This window comes from Lissotriton vulgaris, chromosome 2_1, assembly GCF_964263255.1.
Source record: "Lissotriton vulgaris chromosome 2_1, aLisVul1.2, whole genome shotgun sequence".
Classification (NCBI taxonomy): domain Eukaryota; kingdom Metazoa; phylum Chordata; class Amphibia; order Caudata; family Salamandridae; genus Lissotriton; species Lissotriton vulgaris.
Window position 1 is genome coordinate 1,027,066,216 of NC_141687.1, and position 17,192 is coordinate 1,027,083,407.

The 17,192-nt window shown below is 47.9% G+C and overlaps 1 protein-coding gene across 14 annotated transcripts in view; it reads left to right on the plus strand.

Moving 5' to 3' along the window:
- The window catches only part of BAZ2B (bromodomain adjacent to zinc finger domain 2B), a 1,380,234-nt gene that overhangs the window by 30,027 nt on the left and 1,333,015 nt on the right, over positions 1-17,192 (plus strand). The gene's annotated exons all lie outside the window — the stretch shown is intronic.

Sequence of the window (17,192 nt, forward strand, 5' to 3'; positions counted from 1 at the left end):
TGAAAAGTATGATGTGTCAAAGATAGCTGGTAAAATATTATTGTTGAGTATGGGTGAGTAAAAATGAATTCTACCTATCCCATAGATTCTTCGGATGTTGCGGAATACTTTGAAGGAGTTCATTAAGGTCTTAAATTTGACCCGATTGTAGTAGCCGTAAGTTGTTTCTCGAAGTAAGCATCCCCAATATTGATCCCCCAGTAGGATCTGGAAGGGAGAGGGCAGCCCGGCTGTAGAGAGAGTAGGTTCCATAACCAGCTCTGAGCTATACTGCGCGACTGATGCCCAGTAATAGAGGATGATGTTGGGAAGGGCCCAGCCACCTCTTTCTTTCGACAAAGTAAGATGTTTAAGGGCGCGTCTGGGTTGAGCATATGCCCAGATGAATTGAGTGAAAATTTGTTGGAATTTAAGTAGGTGATTTTGGGTGAATTCTAGGGGTATGCTGCGGAAGAAGTACAGTAGTTTAGGGAAATACGTCATTTTGACAACGTTGCATCTTCCCACTAGCGTTAAGTGCAAGTTGTCTATTTGTTGTAAAGCTTTCCTTGTTTGGGCTGCCAGGGGTGTTAGATTATCTGTTACGATGTTCTCCAGTTTGGGTGAGATTTGGACCCCTAGGTATTTAGCATTGGGCACCACCCGTTTGTCAGTCCATGTGATTTTCGTGTTTACCAAAATCTGTGTTTTATTTTTGTTGAGGGCATATCCTACCAATTTGCCAAATTTCTGGGCCTCAAGTTCTAAAGCCTGAATAGAGCTGGCGGGATCTGTGGAGGTGATGGCAAGGTCGTCGGCATATGCCAGGATTTTGCAACAGTTTTGGTGATAGCATACCGGGGAGATGCTCTCATTCTTTTCTATCTGTTTGATAAAGGGGTCCAGGTATAGAGCAAACAGCAAGGGGGAGCAGGGGCAGCCCTGTCTCGTCCCTCGAGATATGGTAAAAGGGTCCGTAAGTAGTCCGTTTATAGTGACGCTAGCCCTTGGTTTGTTATAGAGTGCCTGTATTGCCCGAATGGTTTTATTTCCGAACCCCATCTTGCTCATGACTTTACACAGATATCGCCAGGACACTCGATCAAAAGCCTTTTCGGCGTCGAGTAAAATGAGTGACAGTGGGTCTCCGGCGACCTGTGCTGCGTCAAATAGAGTGATCACTCTCCTAACGTGTTCGGTAGTTCCTTTCATGGGAATGAACCCGTGTTGCCAATCAGATACTAGAGATTCCACTATTTGAGAGATCCTAGAGGCTATCACTTTGGAAAAAATGTTGGAGTCGCTATTGATGAGGGTAATGGGCCTGTAAGAACTCATGTCCAAAGGGGATTTATCTTTCTTTAAAAAGATAGAGATCCTGGCGTTTGCCCATGAATCCGGTGGCAGAGCCCCATTGAAGATAGATGATATTACATCTGTAAGAATAGTTTTAATTTGTGGAGTAAAGATTTAAGAAAAATTCTGTGGGGATGCCGTCTGGACCAGGGGCTTTCCCATCTGGTAGCCTTGTGAGAGCTTCCTGAATTTCCTCCCAGGTAGGAGTTCGGTCTAAGGACTCGCTATCCGTAGGGTTGAGTTGCCCAAATTCGCACTCACTAAGGTGACTAGAGATTTCGCGGTCTAGGGTATCTCCCCCAGAGCAGATTTCCTCAGTATACAGTTTAGAATAATATTCCTGAAATCCCTTCCGGATAAGAGATGGGTCTGTGGTTTCCACGCCAGAGGGGAGTTTGATTGCATGTATTTCGCTGTTGGATACCTGCTGTCTTGTCCTAACAGCAAGGTGGTGCCCAATACTGTCACTACACTCGTAACTTTTTACCCTAGTGGCAGCCCATTTGGCTGCAATGTTTTCCATATAAACAGTGCCTATTTCTGCCTTGGCAAGTACTGCTTCCTCTTGAATAGATTGGCAGTCCAATCCTGCGTGTATTAATTGCGTTAATTTAATCTCAACGTTCCTTAGTTTATCCTGTAGCTCGCTGATACGTTTTCTTTCCATAGAGTTTTTATGAAAAGAAAATCTCAGGGTCTCGCCTCTAATCCTCGCCTTTAGAGTGTCCCACACTGTCATTTGAGAGGCAGTGCCTTTGTCTATTTCCAGGAATTCCTGGATCCAGCCCTGCATATGAGCTACATAGTTATTATCATGTAGTAGTGCTTTCTCAAAGCTCCACTTTGTGGGTTCCTTTTGTGGTAATACCCCTTTTAGAGCGACTATGAGTGGGTTGTGGTCGGATAAAAAGCAGGGTGCTATGTCGATTGTGAAGTTGTTCATTAGTGAAGCTGAGATAAGAAAGTAGTCTAGTCTGGCTAGGGTTTTGTGTGGGGCTGAATAAAACGTGTATCCGGGTTGGGTGGGATTTTTGTTAGCCCACCCATCAATTAGGCCGTGGGTCTGCATGAGGTTGTTCAGGGCTTGAAAGACTTTGGGTTTCCTGCCTTTATATTTTTGTGTTCAGTCTTGAGCCCAATTGCTGGGTAGGTGAACATTAAGATCCCCACAGAGAACTATCGGGGTGGGCCGGTGTGCTAACTCCCCGGATACTAGATTAATAACCCCGGGTTCGTCGAGGTTACTTCCGTATACAGAGCAGAGAGTGATAGAAGAATTATTAGGAAGTACAATCTCTGAGATAACCCACCTCCCTAGAGGGTCGGATTTGCTGCGGGGGCTATTAATGGCGAGTTTTCTATCTATTAGGATTCCTACCCCCTTGGTTTTAGCCCCTTGTGAGGTTGCACCCACCACTTTGAACCCTAGGGTGTCTAGTAAATGTTTTTGAGAATGTTCTATATGTGTTTCTTGCATACATATGATGTTCCCACCCAGTGTCCGTAGACCTAGCGCCACTTTTTGTCTCTTAGTCGGATCATTTAGTCCACATACATTGATAGATATTATCTGTAAAGAATATACACTAGCCATCTTGCAATATAAGGTTGAAGAGCTGCGGAGCATACCTTTTTTGCTTTAAAAGTTTTATAAGTTTGACTTTACTTTTGGAAAGAGATATCTAAATTCAGAGATATGGTTGTGAAGTTGTGAGCATATTGCCTTAAAAAAAGTAATGATTTTAGTTTTTTTTAGTTTTTTCCCCCTTTTACACCTAAGTGTCCCTGCGAGCCCCCCCCCCCACCCTCCCCCTTGTGTGAGCAATCAGGCAGGGCCTGAGTAATGGTGATCAGTCATGAGCCTCGGCTGCTGGAGCCGCAGGTCAATCCTGTAGAAGAGGAAGTCTAGGTCCGTGACCAGCAAAGGTGCTGCTGCGTGTGGTTGCAATACAGTGAGTGGGTGCAGATGTGACTTGTAAACATATGTCAACCCATTTAATCAATATAAGTAACCAGGGTAGATAGAAGAGGAGACAGAGAGGAGTGAAGACATATCCAAATACGGGATAGATTTATAGACTTGTGGGCGTTATCTAGTCTTTGTGTCCCTTTTTGGCTTTAATTTCGTCAAGGTACTCTTTAGCCTTTATTTTCTGATAGAAAGACTCTGGTAGACCCTTTATGAATAACTTTCAGTCTGGCTGGGTTCAAAAGATATACTTCCGCGCCCTGTTGCTGGAAAGGGGAAATAAGTTGCCTCCGGTGCCATCTCCGCTCCACAGTTTGATGACAAAAGTCTGGTTTAGCGAAGAACAAGATCCCGTTAGCCCCTTTTTTGCAGTTTGGTCGGGCTTGGTCGTAAATCAATTGCCTTAAGAGAAAGTTACCAAAGTAAACCAGGAAAACTCTGGGTTGGCCACCAGTCGAGTTGCTGCCATTCTGTTGTCGCTTTTGAAAGAAGGGGAAGCGGTGTGCTCGCTGTACCTCTCGGTTCCAATCCCACCCAGGGTGGTCAGGGAAGGATTCACGTAGCAGGTTAACTATGAATTGCCGGGGGTCTTCCCCTTCTTTCCGTTCTGGAATGCCTAGTAAGCGAAGGTTGTTTCTTCGTTGCCGATTTTCTTGTTCCTCCATCTTCACCATTATGTCTGTAAGGCAGGCGGAGTGGGATTCACTCAGTTGTTTGGTAGCCACTGCTCCAGTTTCTAAATGTTCTGTCCGTGCTTCCACCATGCTTACCCTATCACAGATGTCTATGCAGGTCTTGTTCAACCTTCTTAGGCCTCCCTGGAGTTTTTTGGCTGCGCTCTTGGCGGACCGGCTATCAGCCCTTACCTCTTCTTGGAAGTCTTTGATGGAAGCTAGTATGGCTGCCAGTGATGGTTCCCCTGGCTCTATTGCCTTAGATTGCTGATTCCCCAGGCTGTTCCACTGCGGTTGGTTTGAGCTGTCCTCATCCAAAGGGTACGACATCCTTGAATCGGAATATGCCCATCTAAGTTGACTTTGTCGTTTGTTCTTATTCTTAGTTTTCTTGGGCCGCACGATTGTATCAGGATTAACGTGGGAGCCCTCGCTCTCCTCTTCGCTGAAGCAGGGGGTCTAACAGCTAAAGGTTAACTGAAAGTGTATCATGTAGCAGGACAGTGATCCAAAGCCTCCATCAAACCTTCAACTGAACGGCTGACAAAGAAACACATTTTATTTTGAAATGCCCAAAGTCCAGTCTTCAACCGCATTGAGATATTGTAGCAGAGCCTTTAGAGAAGTGCACATAAAGAAATGTCTTCAAACCTCATTGAGCTTAAGTAGTTTTGTAAGATAAGCGGTCTGGAATTCCTTACAGGCAATGTGAGATAATGATAATAGAATTTTCTGCGCAGTACTGACTCACAAGGTGCACTTACCATTCTTACGCAAGACTGCTGAATAGTGGATATCTTTTTTTATAATTAAATGATAACCGTGTGCTGCATAATGTTGTTTTTATTGTTATGTCTTGCTCTGTGTTAGGCGGTTACTTTGTCTTAATACATAAGGACATATCATTTTAAGTGTGTACAAAAACATCACAGACCACACCACTTTACTCTGCATATTTTCATACATTGTTTTGCATATAGAGAATGACTTAACTAAAATGGGTTGGATAACTCCCTGTACAACTCATCCATCCTCTTTTAAACCCTCATCTGTATGCTATACAAGAATGAATTCAGACATTGTTCATTCAATTGATGCATTACAGGCTATACTTTCGCAAAGAGATTAATAAGACAGTTATTTAAATATATTTTAACATTCTCTCTCTGCAAAACAAGAACAATACAGGACAATATAACCAGTACAGTTGGTTGGCCTGTGAAGTTTGGTGGATTTATATTCTCTCTCACTTCTGAATCTGAGGAGCTCCACAAATGGACCGACTGTCATTTGATTGTATCTTACTGTCTGTAGATGTTGTTTTGCTGTGAGACCGCAGCTAGATTTGCTTTAACCATTCATGTACATTTGTGAGGAAGCACAACTTTCTATTCACCCAGATAATTCAGAATCTTGATGTTCTTATGGGTGTCATACGTACACGATTTACGGTGATTAATGATAATGCCAACTAAAGCAACCATACTAGTCACAAAAAAGGCCGGATATAGGTAGGTAATTCATCTTGCCACTGAACTTCACAATGATCTCCGAGAAGAAATGTCAGTTTCACAAATGCATGCAATAAGAATGAGCTAGAGCACTGCATAGCTATGTTTCTATTGCACCTCAAGGCATCAGTGGGCAAGTGCCCAGTGCCGAAGGCAGAGTAGAATGCGGGCAACGTTTTGACTTGTTTTCAACTGGTGAGCAGTTCCTTGCTGATTGCATGCCATTACTGAGTACTTCTTGTAAAGACTGCAAATCTCATTGTCTACTTCTCTAGTGTGACAAAAAAATCGAAGCATATATCCTTTTGTGTAAATAATATGAAGTTTTGCCGATCTGACAAAAATAAGCAGGAAAGTGTTCAAAATCATTATAGTTTAAGCTTTCATTAATTTAAGTTTGATTACACGACTAAACAAATGTAATTCTGAATCCAACACATCCTCTCTAGGATAGGTCGTTGTTCTGGTTCTTTTGTGCAATGTGTATGGATATTCTTGTTTTAAATAACCCTCTATTTTCCACTTTTCAATTTAATCACTTTAGGATAAGGTTAAGTTAGTGGATTCACTTCATATTATCAGCTTCTTGTCTAGTAAAATGTCTGAAATGTGCTTCTCATTTTTCTCCGGTCTTCGAAATCACAGTGTTTATTAAATCTAAAATATTGCTTTAATGATGGGAACACATTTTATATTAGCAAGCTTTTGTTCCTTGTCAAGGAAGACGGGGTCAAGTACTTGTATAGTGCCCTGGTTTTCTGTGATTTTAGTTAATGTTCCTTGTTGCATTAAGCTGACCTTCAATCATTAATGACCAAGAGCAGAAGTTCTGGAAACTAAGGGTAAAGATTTCATAATAAATCTGAAGGAGAATTCCATTTAAAATCAATACAGGAATGGGTAAAAGTCACTCTTGCCGCAGAAATAGAAGACCGGTACCAAGCGTTTCACAGTTTATACTAAACAACCAAAACTTTGAAATAATGAAACCGGCTTTGGGTACCATAACATGTTTGACGTCTTCTCCCTATGTATGTAGTAGGGTTTTGTCTTCCGTAAGTATACCCCGGGGGGGGGGTGGGTACATGAATATTGTAATTTCCTGCCTTTCCAAACTCCCTTGCATGCCAAGGTATCACACATTGGGGCTCTATAAGTTTTGTAGTCCTTGGAAAAAGGGGATGTTTTCTTGCCAGTATTCCCTTAACTCAGGACCGGCAGGAGAAGCTTATGTTGGTCGTGAAACATATTGGCTCCTCCCTTGGTATTGGGCGTCTCTGTAGATTCAGTCCTCTCTCAATTTTACTTACTAAGTCATTTAAATTTCATTCTTTTTCTTCATTTAAGCCATTAAAATTATTCCTGGAGGGTATTGTGGGTTGGGTTCTGTTTGTGATCTAGGAGTGCCATCTTGTTTATTTCCTTCTCTGTTCCCTATGCTGCACTTCCACCTCCGTCTCTGTATTATGGTCATCAGCACTTGTTGATCTGAAAACCTACATTTGAACAGTAACAAAAACATTCCTATTTTCCTTTCCTTTCCGCTTCCCCTCCCCACGTTTCCTTTTTAGGTCTCGACTTTAAAGCATTGCTTTTAGCAATGGTTGTTGTCGAGAATTATAGTAGGCAATCCAAGGCCTGAAACCATCATGGATTTTGGACAGTTCCTCTGAACTAGTCGAGCGGAAAGCGTGTCCACATCAAAGCCATCTGTTGCTTCCCAGCGTGCTCGGCCTAATTTCTCCTCCCCCCTAATTAACATCCCTACTTTCACGGCCGCGAGGCCATGAGCTTCACTTCAAAGGGATCCACACGGCTCGCCCCCTCCCCGCCCTCCCGCATTTAAATACTTTTTTTTAATGCGTGCGCTTGTTTAGATAGGCTACCATCCCCACCATCTTGTGATAATGCAAAGCTCGCATTTGGCTAGTTTTGCTCATTTGCCGGTTTCCATCAACTGTTTCCTTTTTAGTTACTCCCCTCTGAATTTGGAACCTTTTATTCTCACACTCTACATCATTATGTCACCGTTTCCACCCCCTAGCCATTTCATTGCTACAACCATATCTATTATTTCTGAGTCCGCTTTCTATGCCCACTGTTGATGTACAGGTTTGTTTATATCCGGCGTTCGAAGGCCTGTGAACTTGCAGCGTCATTTAATTACGCCCCTCTCTCCCCCGGTACCAAGCTTAACGTTGGCGCTTTCACTTTTAAAACACGGGCGCACACGTTTAACACTGGCGCCCATGGCTCGTTTTAAGATCCTGGGACAAGAAGCAGGGACATCGCTGGCTCCTTCAGATCTCCACTCCCACACTGCTCAAAGAACCCCACCACTGCTGTTTTGCTTGTTTGTTAAGGGGGCAGACGGAACTCAAAACACAGGGGCACAAGCGGGCTGCACCAAGACACACGATTATGCTCTATGGTCTACAACGCTCGCAGCCGACCGACAAAAGGTATTTTTCGATTTGTTTACCACGGGCCACCACACACATACTTTTTATGTAGACTGGTGCTGTGCTTTATTTCACTTATTTCACTATGTTGTGTTGTTTTGTTATGTGTGGCTCAATGACATGCAGCATTTTGGCAGCCGCACTTCTTACTTATAGCGTTGCTTGCCAAACCATTTCTTTATTGAAAATATAACTTTGTAAAGCAGCAGCATGCCAGCTTGTTTCTTTCTTCTGATTTGGTGTTACTGTGCAATTTACATATGTCTGTAGCTACTCTTCGTCGTGTGTCGCTGCTTGCACTGTCCCTCTCCCACTTGGCTGTTTTACTGGTGTACCCCCTCCCTCTCCCTCTTACCCACTCTGCTGTTGCTCGCCCAGCGTCCCTACTGCGTTTTTACACTATGGTAGTTTGTTACCCCGTCTCTAATGCGTGCGCGTGTTTTACTTGCTCATTTAATTATGCCCCTCTCTCCCCCGGTACCAAGCTTAATGTTGGCGCTTTCACGTTTAAAACACGGGCACACACTTTTAACACTGGCGCCCATGGCTCGTTTCCCTTGTTTTTCTGCCCTTCTGCCCTTCTGCCCCTAGTAGACTCGTTTCTTGTGCCCTTCTGCCCTCTGTTAGACCCGTTTTTTGTGCCCTTCTGCCCCTGTTACTTGTTTTTTGTGCCTTTCTGCCCCTATTCGACTCGTTTTTCCCTTGTTTTTCTGCCCTTCTGCCCTTTGTTGGACTCGTTTTTTGTGCCCTTCTGCCCCTGTTAGACTCGTTTTTTGTGCCCTTCTGCCATCTTTTAGACTCGTTTTAGGGCTCGCCTGCTGTGCGCATGCGCACAGCTGGAAGCTCTATAGGGGCTTATCCAGTGTTTAACCACCACTGGCGATTCCACTGGTGATTCCTTTGAGTGCATGTGCTTTTTAGGTCATTGCGCAAGCGCAAGCCCTAAAAAGCGCGTGCACAATGCCACCAGCCATCTGCCTGCCTGCCTCGCATTACCACATCAAAGGCTGCCGTCCCAGGTCATTTGTCACCTCCTAATTATTCACTGCCTGCCGGCCGTATTTTCAGTTTTGTCTCCTAATCTTCCCGCCCCTTGCTGCAACAACTGTTTAAGCTCTGCTTGAAAAGAAACATGGACCACGAATTCCATGCTTCTTAAGAGGGCTTTTCAGAGTTTTGGTTTAAGTACTGAGTGCACTGTGTAGTAGCTAGCTAAGGCGCAGTTATGTTGCCATGTGCTGTTGACGTGCCCAGACAACATTCATATATATTTTCTTTCCTTTCTGCACACATTGTTGCGATTTATTTTGCCCTGCTACTTATCATTTTCTAAGCAGACCTTTAAAATTCGTCATTCCTTAAAATATAGTGTAGCTTCGGTATTAATTAAACACCGACAGGTTTAACAAAACCTTCTCCCAATGCAGATGTTAACAAACGAACCTCTCTCATTTACGGTTCGTACTCTTTTCTTTTCTGTGATTTAGTTTTCCTTCCAGAATAATGTCCTACATATTTTTCTGCATGTATCTGTTGGAACAGTAGCAAGCACTTGTCATAATTTATCCAGCATCGTTAAAGGATAGATTTTTTTTGTTTTGAGAGTTGTAATTTCCGTTAAGGCTCCCACCACACAGCTTCACCTACACAGCTCCACCGATGCACCCACCACCCAACTCCACCTACACAGCTCCACCGATGCACCCACCACACAGCTCCACCGAGGCACCCACCACACAGCTCCACCAAGGCACCCACCACACAGCTCCACTGATGCACCCACCACACAGCTCCACCGACACAGCTCCACCGATGCACCCACCACCCAACTCCACCTACACAGCTCCACCGATGCACCCACCACACAGCTCCACCGAGGCACCCACCACACAGCTCCACCGAGGCACCCACCACACAGCTCCACCGAGGCACCCACCACACAGCTCCACCGAGGCACCCACCACACAGCTCCACTGATGCACCCACCACACAGCTCCACCGATGCACCCACCATACAGCTCCACCGATGCACCCACCATACAGCTCCACCGATGCACCCACCACACAGCTCCACCGAGGCACCCACCACACAGCTCCACCGATGCACCCACCACACAGCTCCACCGATGCACCCACCACACAGCTCCACCGATGCACCCACCACACAGCTCCACCGAGGCACCCACCACACAGCTCCACAGATGCACCCACCACACAGCTCCACCGATGCACCCACCATACAGCTCCACCGATGCACCCACCACACAGCTCCACCGATGCACCCCACACACAGCTCCACCAATGCACCCACCACACACCTCCACCGATGCACCCACCACACACCTCCACCGATGCACCCACCACACATGCCCCCACTACACATGCCCCAACCACACAGCTCCACAGATGCCCCCACCACACAGCTCCACAGATGCCCCCACCACAAAGCTCCACCGATGCACCCACCACACAGCTCCACCGATGCACCCACCACACAGCTCCACCGATGCACACAGCTCCACCGATGCACCCACCACACAGTTCCACCGATGCACCCACCACACAGCTCCACCTATACAGCTCCACCGATGCACCCACCACACAGCTCCACCGATGCACCCACCACACAGCTCCACCGATGCACCCACCACACAGCTCCACCGACACAGCTGCAGCGATGCACCCACCATACAGCTCCACCGTTACACCCAACATACAGCTCCACCGTTGCACCCACCACACAGCTCCGCTGAGGCAACCACCACACAGCTCCGCTGAGGCAACCACCACACAGCTCCGCCGAGGCAACCACCACACAGCTCAGCCGAGGCACCCACCACACAGCTCAGCCGAGGCACCCACCACACAGCTTCGCCGAGGCACTCACCACACAGCTCGGCCGATGCACCCACCACACAGGTTCACCGATGCACCCACCACACAGCTCCACCGATGCACCCACCACACAGCTCCACCGATGCACCCACCTCCACAGATGCACCCACCACCCAGCTCCACAGATGCACCCACCACCCAGCTCCACAGATGCACCCACCACCCAGCTCCATCGATGCTCCACCAATGCACCCACCACCCAGCTCCACCAATGCATCCACTAAGCTTCACCGATGCACCCACCACACAGCTCCACCAATGCATCCACTAAGCTTCACCGATGCACCCACCACACAGCTCCACCGATGCATCCACTACACAGCTCCACCGATGCATCCACCACACAGCTCCACCGATGCATCCACCACACAGCTCCACCGATGCATCCACCACACAGCTCTACCGATGCATCCACCACACAGCTCTACCGATGCATCCACCACACAGCTCCACCGATGCACCCACCACTCAACTCCACCGATGCACCCACCACACAGCTCCACCGACACAGCTCCACTGACGCACCCACCACACAGCTCCACCTACACAGCTTCACCGATGCACCCACCACACAGCTCCACTGATGCACCCACCACACAGCTCCACTGATGCACCCACCACACAGCTCCACCGACACAGCTTCACCGATGCACCCACCACCCAACTCCACCGATGCACCCACCACACAGCTCCACCGACACAGCTCCACCGACGCACCCACCACACAGCTCCACCGATGCACCCACCACATAGCTCCACCGATGCACCCACCACACAGCTCCACCTACACAGCTGCAGCGATGCACCCATCACACAGCTCCAGCGATGCAGACACCACACAGCTCGACCGACAGAGCTCCATCGATGCACCCACCACACAGCTCCACCGATGCACCCACCACACAGCTCCACCGATGCACTCACCACACAGCTCCACCGATGCATCCACCACACAGCTCCACCGATGCACCCACCACACAGCTCCACCGACACAGCTCCACCGACGCACCCACCACACAGCTCCACCTACACAGCTCCACCGATGCACCCACCACACAGCTCCACTGATGCACCCACCACACAGCTCCACCGACACAGCTCCACCGATGCACCCACCACACAGCTCCACCGATGCACCCACCACACAGCTCCACCGATGCACCCACCACACAGCTCCACCGATGCACCCACCACACAGCTCCACCTACACAGCTGCAGCGATGCACCCATCACACAGCTCCAGCGATGCAGCCACCACACAGCTCCACCGACACAGCTCCACCGATGCAGCCACCACACAGCTCCACCGATGCAGCCACCACACAGCTCCACCGATGCAGCCACCAAACAGCTCCACCGATGCAGCCACCACACAGCTCCACCGATGCAGCCACCACACAGCTCCACCGATGCAGCCACCACACAGCTCCTCCGACACAGCTCCACCGATGCACCCACCACACAGCTTCTCCGACACAGCTCCACCGATGCACCCACCACCCAACTCCACCGACACAGCTCCACTGATGCACCCACCACACAGCATCACCTACACAGCTCCACCGAGGCACCCACCACACAGCTCCACTGATGCACCTACCACACAGCTCCACCGACACAGCTCCACCGATGCACCCACCACACAGCTCCAACTACACAGCTCCACCGATGCACCCACCACCCAACTCCACAGATGCACCCACCACACAGCTCCACCGACACAGCTCCACCGATGCACCCACCACAACGATCTACCTACACAGCTCCACTGATGCAACCACCACACAGCTCCACCGATGCAACCACCACACAGCTCCACCAATGCAACCACCTGTCAGAGCTCCAAGCATACCTGATATGTAATCGCCTTGACTTGTACTTGCGCGGGAGCAGAGATGATTAGGCTCAGGAACTAGATGCCAGTACCCGAATCCCAAGAGACGATGCCGGCAGGTCTATAAGAACCTCCCTACATCATCCTCCGGGAAGGGGGTGTGGATAAAATAACAAACAGAGAAGAGACTGGTCCGGAAAGTTCCCTCAGACTACTTCCTTCAGGGTGTCTGCGTATTGGAAACCTGTAAGAGGAGCACACCATTAGTTTTTCCTTCCTACGCTACTCTGACTCTATGTTCTCGGGTTTAATCTTAACTCACTTAATATTTTCCCGGACCTTGCTTCTCTTCTATGAAATGTGGTTTTTCTCGTCTAGTTAATCGTTGCTGCAGGGAAGACAAGGGCGAATGGGTTAGTTCCTTACACATGCTATTCTATGGTCACCCCTGATACTGCCTCCTTCTAGACATACTTACTTGACTAACTACTCGAGGACGCTGCTTCGGGGGTTCTGTAAGGCTGTACTGTATTGGGAATATGTGGAACAAGACTTTACTCATAGACAGTCTTTACACTCACAACGACTCAAGGAGGAAGGTTCTGGCAATCCTTATTTTCCGACTTTTTGCACAAAGTTCAGGAAATGGTTTTCTCTTTTCCCTGGCCATTCAATGTTCTAGGAAAAAAGACTTTTCGTTCCTCCTTTCGCTCAAGGTTCAAATAAAGGTTTCTCGATTCTCTTTTACTCAGTGTTCAAGAAAGATCTTTATCGTCTCTCCTTTCACTCAATGTTCAAGAAAAGGTTTCTCGTTTCTCTTGGTCACATGGAATTTTAGAAGTTCAGATTATACACTTGACAATGTTAACTACGACACTTTGAATATCTTCAGTTTGGCCAAACACTAGTCATACGACACTTAGCTTTCTGTTGTTGACTGACTCTCTAGTTCGCTGAAATCTTCTTCTCCACAGGAATCCACCTTGCTCAGGATACACTTCGACGATTCTTCGGAGATCCACTTGCCGCTGGAAACTTGGACTTGGGAAAGGGGCTGTTATTACGCGTTTGAATTAGTACGCCATAATAAAATTTCCTCAACACTCGCGATAATCGCAAATGGAGTACTACAACCAGGATACTTTAAACTAAGGATTCGAGAAATTCACCAGAGTACGCACACAGGTTCTTCTTCGCTAACGGTTCAGGTGAAGTGCGTAGTTTCTAGAACTTGCGTCCCGCTCATACTCTCCGCACCAAAACGAGGCTTAAACGACTAGAACGTCAACCTCACAGCACCACGGCGCCGCGGCAGCCATTTTGTCTCTCCAGAGTCGGACCCTCTCCGACCATGATAACTCTGTGTATCTTCGGGCTTCGCTTTGGGTCGAGGTTGAACCACACACCAGCGTATCCACATGACGGGTTCTGACAGTACCCCCCAACAAGGCAGGCTCCTTCCTTCTGGGCTTGGAGGGGTAGCGTTGGTGGAAGGAATGAACCAATCTGGGAGCGTGAACATCTTCTTCCAGTTCCCACGATCGCTCTTCAGGCCCATAACCCTTCCAGTCGATGAGGTAGTACAGTTTCCCTTTGGAGAACTTGGAGTCCAGAATGTCTTTTACCTCAAACTCCGTTCCCGTCTCCAGGTGAATTGGCTTAGGGGGTGCTTGCATTCTCAGGTCTGCAGAAGTTCTCTTTAGCAATGAAACATGGAAGACAGGATGAATCTTTAGCCTAGGAGGAAGTGTCAATTGATAGGTGACGGGATTGATTTGTGTCTCCACTGGGTAAGGACCAATAAAGCGGGGTTGAAATTTTCGATTTCCTTTTAGTCTCAGATGCTTTGTGTTCAACCACACCTTATCCCCCACGGACAGTGGAGGACCAGCACGCCGCTTCCTATCCGCATAAATCTTATACTTCTCCTTAGCCTTTTGCAGATTGTCTGTTGCCTGTTGCTGGATGTGACCCACCTGGGACACCAGGTCCTCGACAGCTGGGACTGCCGTTTCCATTTGTCAGATTGATGCATTTGGATGTCGTCCATAATTCAAGACGAAGGGGGAGAATCCAGTGGAACTGTTTCTCGCATTGTTATGGGCGAATTCTGCCGACCACAAATAATCGGCCCACTGGATTTCTTCCTTCAGAAGGAATAGTCGAAGATACTGCTCCAGCTCTTGATTCACCCTCTCCGTTTGCCCATCTGTCTCTGGGTGATAGCTCGTGGAAAACCTAACTTCTGTACCTAGACCTTTCATGAATGCCTTCCAAAAGTGAGATACGAACTGAGTACCCCTATCCGAAATGACCACCTTGGGTATGCCATGGATCCTGACTATTTGGGAGTTAAAATGATCTGCTACTTGTTTAGCTGACGGAATTCCTTTTAATGCTATGAAGTGGGCCATTTTTGAGAAGGCGTCTACTACCACTAGAATGGTGTCATAACCTCTGCTCAAGGGTAAATCGGTAATGAGATCAAGAGTCACTGTGTGCCAGGGATAAGGAGGGGTGGGTAGGGGCTGCAGGAGCCCCTTAGGTGCCTGTCGTTCAGATTTTCCCTGAGCGCAGATCTCACAAGCCTTAACATATCTCTCAATATCTGTTGACATCCCCGGCCACCAATAGTGTCTCTTTATCAGCTCTTCGGTTTTGTTCTCTCCCTTGTGTCCCGCCAGCTTATCATCATGACACTCGCGCATCACCTGTTGGTGCAATTCTGTTGTAGGCACATACAAGGCCTCCCCTTGATATGGCAACTGACGAACGATCTTCCTGCCAGGATCTTCTCTAACCCAATTTTGCTTGTCCTCCGAACTCATGCTTCCTGCTATGGCCTCTTGGACATTGATCGAAACTGTGGCCCCAATAAACTTGTTCTCAGGGATGATCGGTTGAACCTCTATGGTCGTTCTCTGAGGGTCGGTATCCAGTCTGGAAAGTGCGTCGGCCTTCCCGTTTTGTGCTCCTGGACGAAAGGTAATTACGAAGTCGTAATCCGCAAAGTACAGGGACCATCTGAGTTGCCTTGGCGTGAGCGTTCTGGCGGACTTCAAGAACTTCAGGTTTCGGTGATCTGTGAATACTGTGACTTGATGCTGTGTTCCCATCAAATAATGCCGCCACTCCTTGAAGGCATCCTTGATAGCCAGTAATTCTTTCTCAGTGATAGTGTAGTTAATTTCCGCCGGGGTCAGCTTCCTAGATCGGTAAGCTACTGGATGCAGTTGACCTGTGCTCTTGTGACGCTGCGACAGGACTCCCCCCAACGCCTGGTCCGACGCATCAGTCTCGACATAAAACGGTTCCGATGGATCAGCATGAAGCAGGACTGGTGCAGTAGTAAAGGCTTCTTTTAAGGCTCGAAAAGCCTCCTCGGCCTCTTCCGACCACTCGAACTTCGTCCCTTTCTTTAGCAGCCTGGTAAGGGGTAGAATTCTCCCGGAAAATTCTCTGATGAATCGCCTGTAGAAGTTGGCAAACCCAATGAAACTTTGGACCTCTTTCACACTCGTTGGAGATTTCCAGGTGGTTACTGCCTCTATCTTCCGCGGATCCATTAAGATGCCAGACGGGGAAAGGACAAATCCCAAAAATTCGACCTGGGAAACGTCGAAGGCACACTTCTCCAGTTTTACAAACAGCTTGTTCTCTTGTAGTTTCTTCAAAACTCCTTTCACCTGCTCGTGGTGTCTCGTCACATCAGAGGAATAAATCAAGATGTCATCAATGTATACAATGGCACACTGGTCGATGAACTCCTTCAAGACATCATTAATAAAATGCTGGAAGGCAGCTGGGGCATTACATAGCCCGTAGGGCATCACTTGGTACTCGAATAGGCCGAATCTAGTCCGAAAGGCCGTCTTCCACTCGTCACCTTCTCGCATCCTGACTAGGTGGTAGGCCCCTCGCAGGTCTAATTTTGTGTAGACTTGAGCTCCTTTGACTTGGTCCAATAACTCCGATATCAAGGGCAGGGGGTATCTGTTCTTTTTTGTTATTCTATTGATTGCTCGGTAATCGATGCATGTTCTCAAGTCCCCTTCCTTCTTTGGCACGAAAAATAGGGGCGACGAGACAGGCGACTGTGAGGGTCGGATGAAACCATTCGCCAGGTACTTGTCCAGGTATTCTTTCAGATGTTGGTGTTCTTTCTCGGTTAACGCGTACACTCGACTGCATGGCAAGTTGGCTCCAGGTTCTAGATCAATCTTGCAGTCGTAGGCTCTGTGTGGAGGTAACAACTCGGCTTCCACTTCGTTGAACACACCTTCGAACTCTTTATACACCTCCGGGACCTGGCGGGTGTCTATGGCGCACACGGAGTGCTCCACAAGACTCAAGGCATGAGCTGGGTTTATTTCTTCTCCACTATTCCTTGGAACAAAACAGTTCTCACAACAGTAGTTTGAGTCCATGTGAACGGTTCTGGAGTTCCAGTCAATCGTGGGGTTATGCTCCGTGAGCCATGGTAGTCCAAGAATTAACTGAAACTGTGGAGCA